We start from the raw sequence: 9,232 nt of genomic DNA, 5'->3' as shown, positions 1-9,232 counted from the left end.
GGTTTTTTGCAGCCCATATAAACTTAAACCTTGTTTATTTGGCCCATGTTAGCCTTTGAGTTTGACATGCTTGACCCACACTATTGGAAAACACCTTGCCCTGAGGCCACTTAAGAGACTATAAATAATTAACCTCCAAGCAGAAGCAACTGCCACACCCTGCTGAAAAAAAAACTCCCCACTCCTGAAGATGATTGCCTGGGGTAATTCAAGAGGAATCCTATCAGTCTATAGGCAGAGGTCATCTCTGGAGGCTTTGAGTCTTTGCCTGATCTAATTTGTCAAAAACAGCATTTGACACTGTCCTGCAGTAGAGACTGAGAGGCATAGAGGATGTACCTAATACATAGTCACAAACCCAAACAAGCAGCCAAAATGAAGAGACAAATAAACAACCCCCAAATGAAAGAACAAGAGAATTCTCCATAAGAAGAGAAAAATGAAGCAGAGATAAGAAATTTATCTAAAACATAGTTCACAGTAATGATGGTAAAGATGCTCAACAGCATGAGAAAAGATATAATAACTATGAAAACAGAAATAATGACATAGCACAAATAAAGAACACATTGGAAGGAATACACAGCAGATTAGCGGAAGCTGAGGGTCAAGTAAGTGAATTATAAGACAGGGTTGAAAAAAATCACTCAATCAGAGAACTAGAAAGAAAAAACAGTTAAAAAACAGGAGGACACTTCTTCACAGCAGGTGCTGGGCTGCCACCTTACATGGCGGGAGTAAGACGAGAAGGAGCATGAAACGGGAAGGGTTCCCTGCCGCTCTCCTTGGGTCCCAAAGAGGGTCAGCTGGCCGGGCTTTGGGGCGTGTGCCCTGAGGCGGGGAGCGCGAGTGCAATGATGAGGGAACCGTCCCCTGGGCTGGGGACATGCCGAATGTGACCACCTCCCTCTCCCTAAACCGGCGTCGGGAGGAGGAGTGGGCCAGGCGCTGCCACTAGATGGACCACGGACACGGAGGCGGCCTGGCTCCTTCAGGTTTAAGTATTGTGTAAGTTGCATCAATGAAGCACATACAGGGGGCCTAGAAGACAATCAGCAATGGTTTTGGATTCAAAGACGCAATGTTTGATGGCCCCGCCTGCATTTTCCAATAATTCAGCAGTTTGGCTATCAGCGCCAAGCATCAGATAATGGCAAACTTACGGACTCTTCCAAGACAAGCAATACTATCCGTGTTTTCTTGCCAAACAAGCAAAGAACAGTGGTCAGTGTATGAAATGGAATGAGTTTGCATGACTGCCTTATGAAAAGCACTCAAGGTGAGGGGCCTACAACTGGAGTGCTGTGTAGCGTTCAGATTTCTCCACGAACACAAAGGTAAAAAAGCACGAATACTGATGCTGCCTCCTTGATTGCAGAAGAACTTCAAGTAGACTTGCTGGATCACGTTCCTCTCACAACACACAACTTTGCTCGGAAGACCTTCCTGTGAAGCTTGCCTTCTGTGACATGTGTCAGAAGTTCCTACTAAATGGATTTTGACGTCAGACTTGTGGCTACAAATTTCACGAGCATTGTAGCACTAAAGTACCTACTATGTGTGTGGACTAGAGTAATGTCAGACAACTCTTATTGTTTCCAAATTCCACTATCACCATTAGTCCCAACACTGCCTTCTGACAATGCATAGGATGCGAGAGTCTGCTTTCCAGATGCCTGCTAGTTCCCAGCACAGATACTCCACACCCCACGCCTTTACATTCAACACCTCCAAACCCTCCTCTGAAGGTTCCCTTTCCCAGAAGCAGAGGTCGACATCCACACCTAATGTTCACATGGTCAGCACTACACAGGATGATTGAGGATGCAATCTGAAGTCACAGTGAACCAGCCTCACCTTCAGCCATGTCTAGCAGCCCCAACAATCTGAGCCCAACGGGCTGGTCACAGCCCAAAACCCCTGTGCCAGCACAGAGAGAGCGGGCACCAGGATCTGGGACCCAGGAGAAAAACAAAATTAGGCCTCGTGGACAGAGAGATTCAAGTTATTACTGGGAAAAAGAAGCCAGTGAAGTGATGCTCTCCACTCAGACTGGGTCAGGCTCCTTTGGAACTGTTTTTAAGGACAAGTGGCATGGAGACGTTGCAGTAAAGATCCTAAAGGTTGTTGACCCCACACCAGAGCAGTTTCAGGCCTTCAGGAATGAGGTGGCTGTCTTGCGCAAAACACAACACATGTACATCCTGCTCTTTATGGGGTACATGACGAAGGACAACCTGGCGATTGTGACCCAATGGTGTGAGGGCAACAGCCTATACAAACACCTGCATGTCTAAGAGACCAAGTTCCCGATGTTCCAGCTGATTGACATTGCCCAGCAGACGGCTCAGAGAATGGACTACTTGCAATGCAAAGTACATCATCCACAGAGAAATGAAATCCAATAATATATTTCTCCATGAAGGCCTGACAGTGAAAATTGGAGATTCTGGTTTGGCAACAGTGAAGTTGCGCTGGAGTGGTTCTCAGCAGGTTGAACAATCCACTGGCTCTATCTTGTAGATGGCCCCGGAGGTGATCCGAATGCAGGCTAATAACCCGTTCAGCTTAGTCTGACATCCACTCCTATGGCATTGTGCTGTATGAGCTCATAACAGGGGAGCTACCTTACTCCCACATCAACAATCAAAATAAGATCATCTTCATGGTGGGCGAAGGGTTTGCCTCCCCAGACCTTAGTAAATTATACAAGAACTGCCCTGAAGCAATGAAGAGGCTTGTAGCTGACTGTGTCAAGAAAGTTAAGGAAGAGAGGTCTTTTTTCCCCCAGATCCTATCTTCCATTGAGCAGCTCCAACACTCTCTACCGAAAATCAACCGGAGCACTTCTGAGCCATCCCTGAATCAAGCAGCCCACACCGAGGATATCAATGCCTGCACACTGACCACGTCCCCTAGACCAGGGGTCACCAACCAGTGGTCTGCGGACCACTGGTGTCCCTTGAGGTCTGAAAGGTTGGCAACTGCTGGTTTAAGGAAACCTTTAGAGCAGCGGTCGCCAACCGGTGGTCCGAAAGATTGGCGAACGCTGCCTAGACTGCCTGTCTTCTGACTTTGCACCTATACTCAGGCCATCAGGGGAGGAAGAGAAGTCAGCAGGCACCATCTTTCTGCTCCCTTTCTATGGGAGCAGAGAGCTTGTTTTCAGAGAAGCTGCCGCTAAGGACCTTCTACTCAAAGGGCCTTACTTCATGTTACCTTCTTTTCTGCCCTTTCTGGTCCTGGGAGAAGGAAGCCATTTACAATGCTGGTTTCTCCTGCTCCCTACCTGCATCCTCCATGCTCATGAGCTGAGCCTTCTCTAGATTCACCAGTGGCTGCTGATGGCAATATATGATCTGGGAACCCGGCCATTGGTTAGACAAGTATTTTTAGGGCATGAAAAGCACTTGGAGGGAAAATGAAGGTAGGCAAACCAGCCATGATGGGGGGACACATGGATTTTGAGAATCAGCTCCTATGAGGAATGCTTATCACAGGAAGGACTTTTTCTTCAGAGATAGTGGTGAGTAGTGTGGCACCAAACAGGTAGTTTTGCACATAATAGCCCAGGATTGTCAAGACCATGGCAGCCTAAAGGAGTGCTTTGGTACTATAGAACTATGGAGTTTGGGGAACCTTCCTTTTTTCATGGAGTTCTCCAGTGCACTGGGATGGTTTTCGAGAAGAGGTGCCCGGCCTACCCTTCTAAGTCTCAGCTCTGTCAGGGAGCAGTCTTCCATCATGCTGAATTTTGTCTTCTAGGAGTTGCCCCTATGGGGTGGGGCCATCGACCAGCCTTGTCTCTCAAGTCATGTCATGTGTATGTAAGGAAACCAGGAATACAAGTTTTCTTGATTTGGTTTTTAATTTTGTTTTTATTGCGCCTGACAAAATACAGTTATCTGATGGTTCCTCAATTATGTTATTTTGATAAAATAAATGTAAAAAACAAAAACAAACCAACAACACACACACAAAAACAGGATGATAACTTAAGGGAGCAGTGGGACTACAGAAACAACAATATTCGAATAGCAGGTGTGCCAGGAGAGGTAGAAAGGGAGAAAGGGATAGAGAAGGTGTTTGACGAAATAATGGCAAAAAACTTCCCTAACCTGGTAAAGGAAAAAGTATCACATCTTCAGGAGGCACAGAGAACCCCAAGCAAGAAGAACCCAAACAGGCCCCCGTGCAGACACATCATAATTAAAATGCCAAAAATTAAAGACAAAGAGAAAATCTTAATGGCAGCAAGAGAAAAGAAAACTGTTACCTACAAAGGAGTTCCCATAAGGCTGAACCTGATTTCAACTCTACAGGCCAGAAAGGAATGGCCTGAAGTACTCAAGGTAATGGAAAGCAAGGATCTGAGACCAAGATTACTATATCCAGCAAGGCTATGATTCAAAATAGATGGTCAAATAAAGAGCTTCCCAGACACAAAAAAAAGGCTAAAGGAGCACATCACCACCAAGCCAGCATTATAAGAAATGTAAAGGGATTGCAGTAATGAGAATAAGAAACAGAGAGAGAAACCTAGGCATACAGAATTAAAATGGCAATAAATAGTACCTATCAATAATAACCCTAAATGTCAATGGACTGAATGCTCCAATCAAAAGGCATAAGGTAGCTAAATGGATACAAAAACATGACCTAACTATATGCTCTATAAGAGACCCATCTCAGGACAAAAGACACACAAAAGAACTTAAGTGCACAGGATGAGGGTGAAGGGCTGAGAAAAAAAATTGCAAGCAAAATAAAAGAAAAAAAAAAAGCTGGAATAGCAATACTCATATCTGACAAAATAGACTTTAAAATGAAGGCCATCACAAGTGACAACAAAGGTCACTACACAATACTAAAGGGATCCATCCAACAAGAGGCTATAACCCTGGTAAAAACATATATGCACCCAATACAGGAGCACCTAAATATATAAAAAACTTTTAGAGGATTTTAACCGCGAGGTCGGCAACAATATAGTCACAGTAGGGGACTTTAACACCCTGCTGACTTCACTGGATAGATCTTCCAGACAAAAACTTAAGGAAACAGTGACTCTAAAGGACACACTGGACAGATGGATTTAATTGACATTTATAGAACATTTTGACCCCCAAAGCAGCAGAATATACATTCTTCTCAAGTGCACCTGGATCACTCACAAAGATAGACCACATGTGAGGATACAAAACAAGACTCTACAAGTTCAAGAAGATTGAAATCATATCAACCATCCTCTCAGATCACAGTGGAATGAAATTAGATAGCAACTACAGTAAAAACACCCCAAAACATTCAAACACATGAAGGCTAAATAGCATGTTATTAAACAATGAATGGGTTACCAACGAGATCAAGAAAGAAATAAAAAACTTCCTGGAAACAAAAACAAACATACAACAACCCAAAATCTCTGGGACACAGCAAAAGCAGTCCTGAGAGAGAAGTTCATAGCATTACAGGCATACCTCAAAAAAAACCAAAAAAAACAACAAAAACAAACAAACAAAAACACCCCACACAAAAATCAACAATAAACTCAATAAACTATTTAACCCTACAACTTAGAAGACATTGTTTCTTTCCTGAGCCCCCCCACACTGAGTCAGCAGGCAGAGGCCATATCAGCCTGGCTATCACTGTTCCTCCTGCCCTAGTGATCCCCTGAGACACTGCCCCACCCAACTTGCTGGTCCACCGAAGATGTTTCAAGTGGCTTTTCCATTTGAATAGACTCTCCTGGTTCATGCAGTGGACTTTCTTAAAATCTCTCAAACAAGTAGCATCTGGCCCCAGCATCCCTCAAATCTCTCACTAAGTGGCCCCATACCCAGCAATCGGCCTTGTTTTGCAGCTTGGTCTCTCCTGGGCATCTCCAAGCCCAGCACAAGTAGCATTCACCTGCAGATCGCTTTGTAGCTCATGCCAGGTGGCCCTGGGCAGAACAAGATGATGACTGACCTTAGCCTGCACCTCCCAGGAGGCCCCAAAGGCAGTGCACCCAGTGGACAGCTTCAGACCACAACAAAGCACCACCCATCCATTTCCACAAGTGACACACTCAAGGGGAGGACTCAGCAGGCACCAGAGTCCCACTGAAGTAAGCCACCCTCCGTGGGGTGGACACCTGCAAAGCTGATCCTCCACAGTGGTCACAGCCAGTCGTTGCAGCCAATCAGCCTGCAGGTAAACCCCTCCCATTGGCATGATAAAAGCAAGCAAGACTCAACTACACTGAGGAGGCTGTGTCACTCAACTCTACAGGACACCTACTACATTAGGCCACTCTACCAAGCTCAGGAGATGCAGCAGCTCTACCTAATACAAACAAACACAGAAAAGCTGCCAAAATGAGGAGACAAAGAAACATGTCCCAAATGAAAGAACAAAAAAACTCCAGAAAAATAACTAAACAAAATGGAGATAAGCAAAATATAAGATGCAGAGTTCAAAACACTGGTTATAAGGGTAGAACTTAGTAAGAACTTCAATGGCATAAAAAGGAGGTGAAAGTCATAAAGAGCCAGTCAGAAATTAAAGATACACTAACTGAAATGAATAATTTATAGGGGATCAACCAGAGTAGATGAAGTCAAGAATCAAAACAGATAAGAATCAGAAATAAAAGAGGCTACAACTAATATAACAGAAATACAAAAGGAATCATAAGAGACTATGAACAATTATACATCAACAATGCACACCAACCTAAAAGAAATAAACTTCCAGAAACATGTAACCTATCAAGATTGAATCATGAAGAAATAGAAAATCTGAATAAACATTACCAGTAAGGAGACTGAATCTGTAATTTAAAAAACTACGAAGGATCAAACGTCTAGGACACAATACATACACTGGAAAATTCTCCCAGAAAGTGAAAGAAGAATACCAATCCAGAAAACAGAAGGGGAGAGAACACTTCCAAACTCATTTTATGAGGCCCACATTACCCTGACACCAAAACCAAACAAGGTCTCTACAAGAAAAGAAAATTATAGATCAGTATTGCTGATGAACATAGATGTAAAAATTCTCAGCAAAATAAGTTCAACAATACAGTAAAAGGATCACCATAATCAAGTGGGATTTATTCCAGGGATACCAGAATGGTTCAACATCCACAAATCAATCATTGTGTTATACCACATGGGCACAATCATCTTAATAGATGCAGAAAAGCATTTGACAAAGTTCAATATCCATTTAAGATAGGGAGCATACCTCAACATAATAAAGGCTATATATGATAAGCCCAGAGCTAACATCATACTCAATGACGAGAAACTGAAAGCTTTTCCTCTAAGATCAGGAACAATACAAGGATGCCCGCGCTTACCACCTTTAAAATATATATATATTTGTATTGATTTCAGAGAGGAAGAGAGGGAGAGAGAGAGAGAAACATTAAGGACGAGAATCATTAATCGGCTGCCTCCTGCATGCTTCCTATTGGGGATCGAGCCCGCAACCTGGGCATGTGCCCTGACTGGGACTCAATCGAACTGTGACCTCCTGGTTCATGTGTCAAGGCCCAACCACTGAGCCACGCCAGCCGGGCCACTCTCACCGTATTCAATATATATATAAAACCCTAAACACTCCACACAAAAAAAACTATTAGAATAAACAAAGTTGCAGGATACAAAAGCAGTATATAAAAATCTGTTGTGTTGCTATACACTAGTAATTATCAGAAAGAGAAATTAAGTAAACAATCCCATTTACAATTACACCCCCCCCCCCAAAAAAATGCCTGAGAAAAAATTTAACCATGGAGTTAAAAAATACTATACACTGAAAACTATTAACACATCGATAAAAGAAATTGAATATGACACAAACAAAAATATATTCCATGCTCATGGACTGAAAGAACTGATACTGTTAAAATGTCCATATTATTGCCCTAGCCTAGTGTGGCTTAGTTGGTTGAGAGTCGTCCTATGCACCAAAAGGTCATTTGTTCAATTCCCTATCAGGGCACATGCTCAGGTTGTGGGTTTGATCCCCCTGTCAGGATACATGTGGAAGGCAATCAATTATATTTGGCAATTTCCAAAAGAAAGAATTGGGGGGGAAAGAATTAAAGGTTATAATATAGAACAAGAGCCCTAGCTGGTTTGGCTCAGTGGACCAATACATACACTGTGTATGTATTCCAGTGTATGTATTGTGTCCTCAGAGCATTGCCTTGTGGACCGAAGGGTCCCGGGTTCGATTCCAGTCAAGGACACATGCCTGGGTTGTGGGCTTGATCCCCAGTAGGAGGCATGCTGGAGGCAACTGATCAATGATTCTCTCTCATCATTGATGTTTCTGTCTCTCCCTCTCCCTTCCTCTCTAAAATCAATAAAAAATAATTTAAAAAATCAAATCATATTTCTAAAAAATAATTATAAAACAAGAGTTCTTTGATAGTGACTATTGTAAAGTACAACTACTTTGATAGAATTACTTAGAAGAATTAGCTATGCCAAATGGAGGAGTGAGGAGGTAAAGATTTCTTTCCCAAGCACACTTTAGGCCTGATAGAGGAGATACCAAAAAAGGGGAGCAAACTATATAAAAGGCAGACACGAGATGCAAGGGAGTCAACATAGCAGAAAACCAAAGGGAATTGTGAAGGCAACCCCCAAGACAACATCTGTGCTGGAAGTCTAGAGAGCAACAAGTCCAGAGTAGAGAAAAACTCCAGAAGAGCTCCAGGACAGTATCTCTTTAAAAAATATAACTGATAAATCATATGACATTGACAGTATGGAAAACTACACTGCAAGACATTTTACAGATCAGGGTGAAAATTTCAATGTTCAAAAAAAGTAAGCAAATTCTATTGTTTTAATGAGTCAATTTTTAAACCCAATTGTATAAGAAAGAAATTTAATACTAGAAATAACTAAAAATATCTAACAAATATTTTACACTGTTCTAAGTACTTTGAATGCATTAAATCATTTAACCTTCAACATTACTTTCTTCTATTCTAAATGGCTTATATGTAAATTTTTTCCTATCTAATAAAATAGTATGGAAATTAACCGTGACTGTCACTCCGTCACTCTGTCACAAAGATGGCGGCGCCCAGTCCCCTCAGCCCCACCGCTGAAGTGTCAAGGCCTGTCACCACTCCGGCGAGTTGATCGCGGCAGTGTCTGGGCCTGTGGACCCAGCTGGGGGCTGCGGGGGCGAGCAGGAAGGCATGACCCGCCCACTCCGA

The 9,232-nt window shown here is 42.9% G+C and overlaps 1 protein-coding gene and 1 pseudogene across 3 annotated transcripts in view; one reads left to right on the top strand and one right to left on the bottom strand.

Annotated features, from left to right (window-relative positions):
* MTF2 (metal response element binding transcription factor 2) overlaps positions 1–9,232 on the bottom strand; it is a 75,092-nt gene that overhangs the window by 40,098 nt on the left and 25,762 nt on the right. The window lies entirely within an intron of this gene.
* Positions 751–9,232, top strand: part of LOC102243798 — a 15,930-nt pseudogene continuing 7,448 nt past the window's right edge.

Source organism: Myotis brandtii, unplaced genomic scaffold, assembly GCF_000412655.1.
Source record: "Myotis brandtii unplaced genomic scaffold, ASM41265v1 scaffold58, whole genome shotgun sequence".
Lineage (NCBI taxonomy): Eukaryota > Metazoa > Chordata > Mammalia > Chiroptera > Vespertilionidae > Myotis > Myotis brandtii.
Note: the sequence above shows the minus strand (reverse complement) of the source record. Positions and strands in the feature narration are given on the sequence as shown.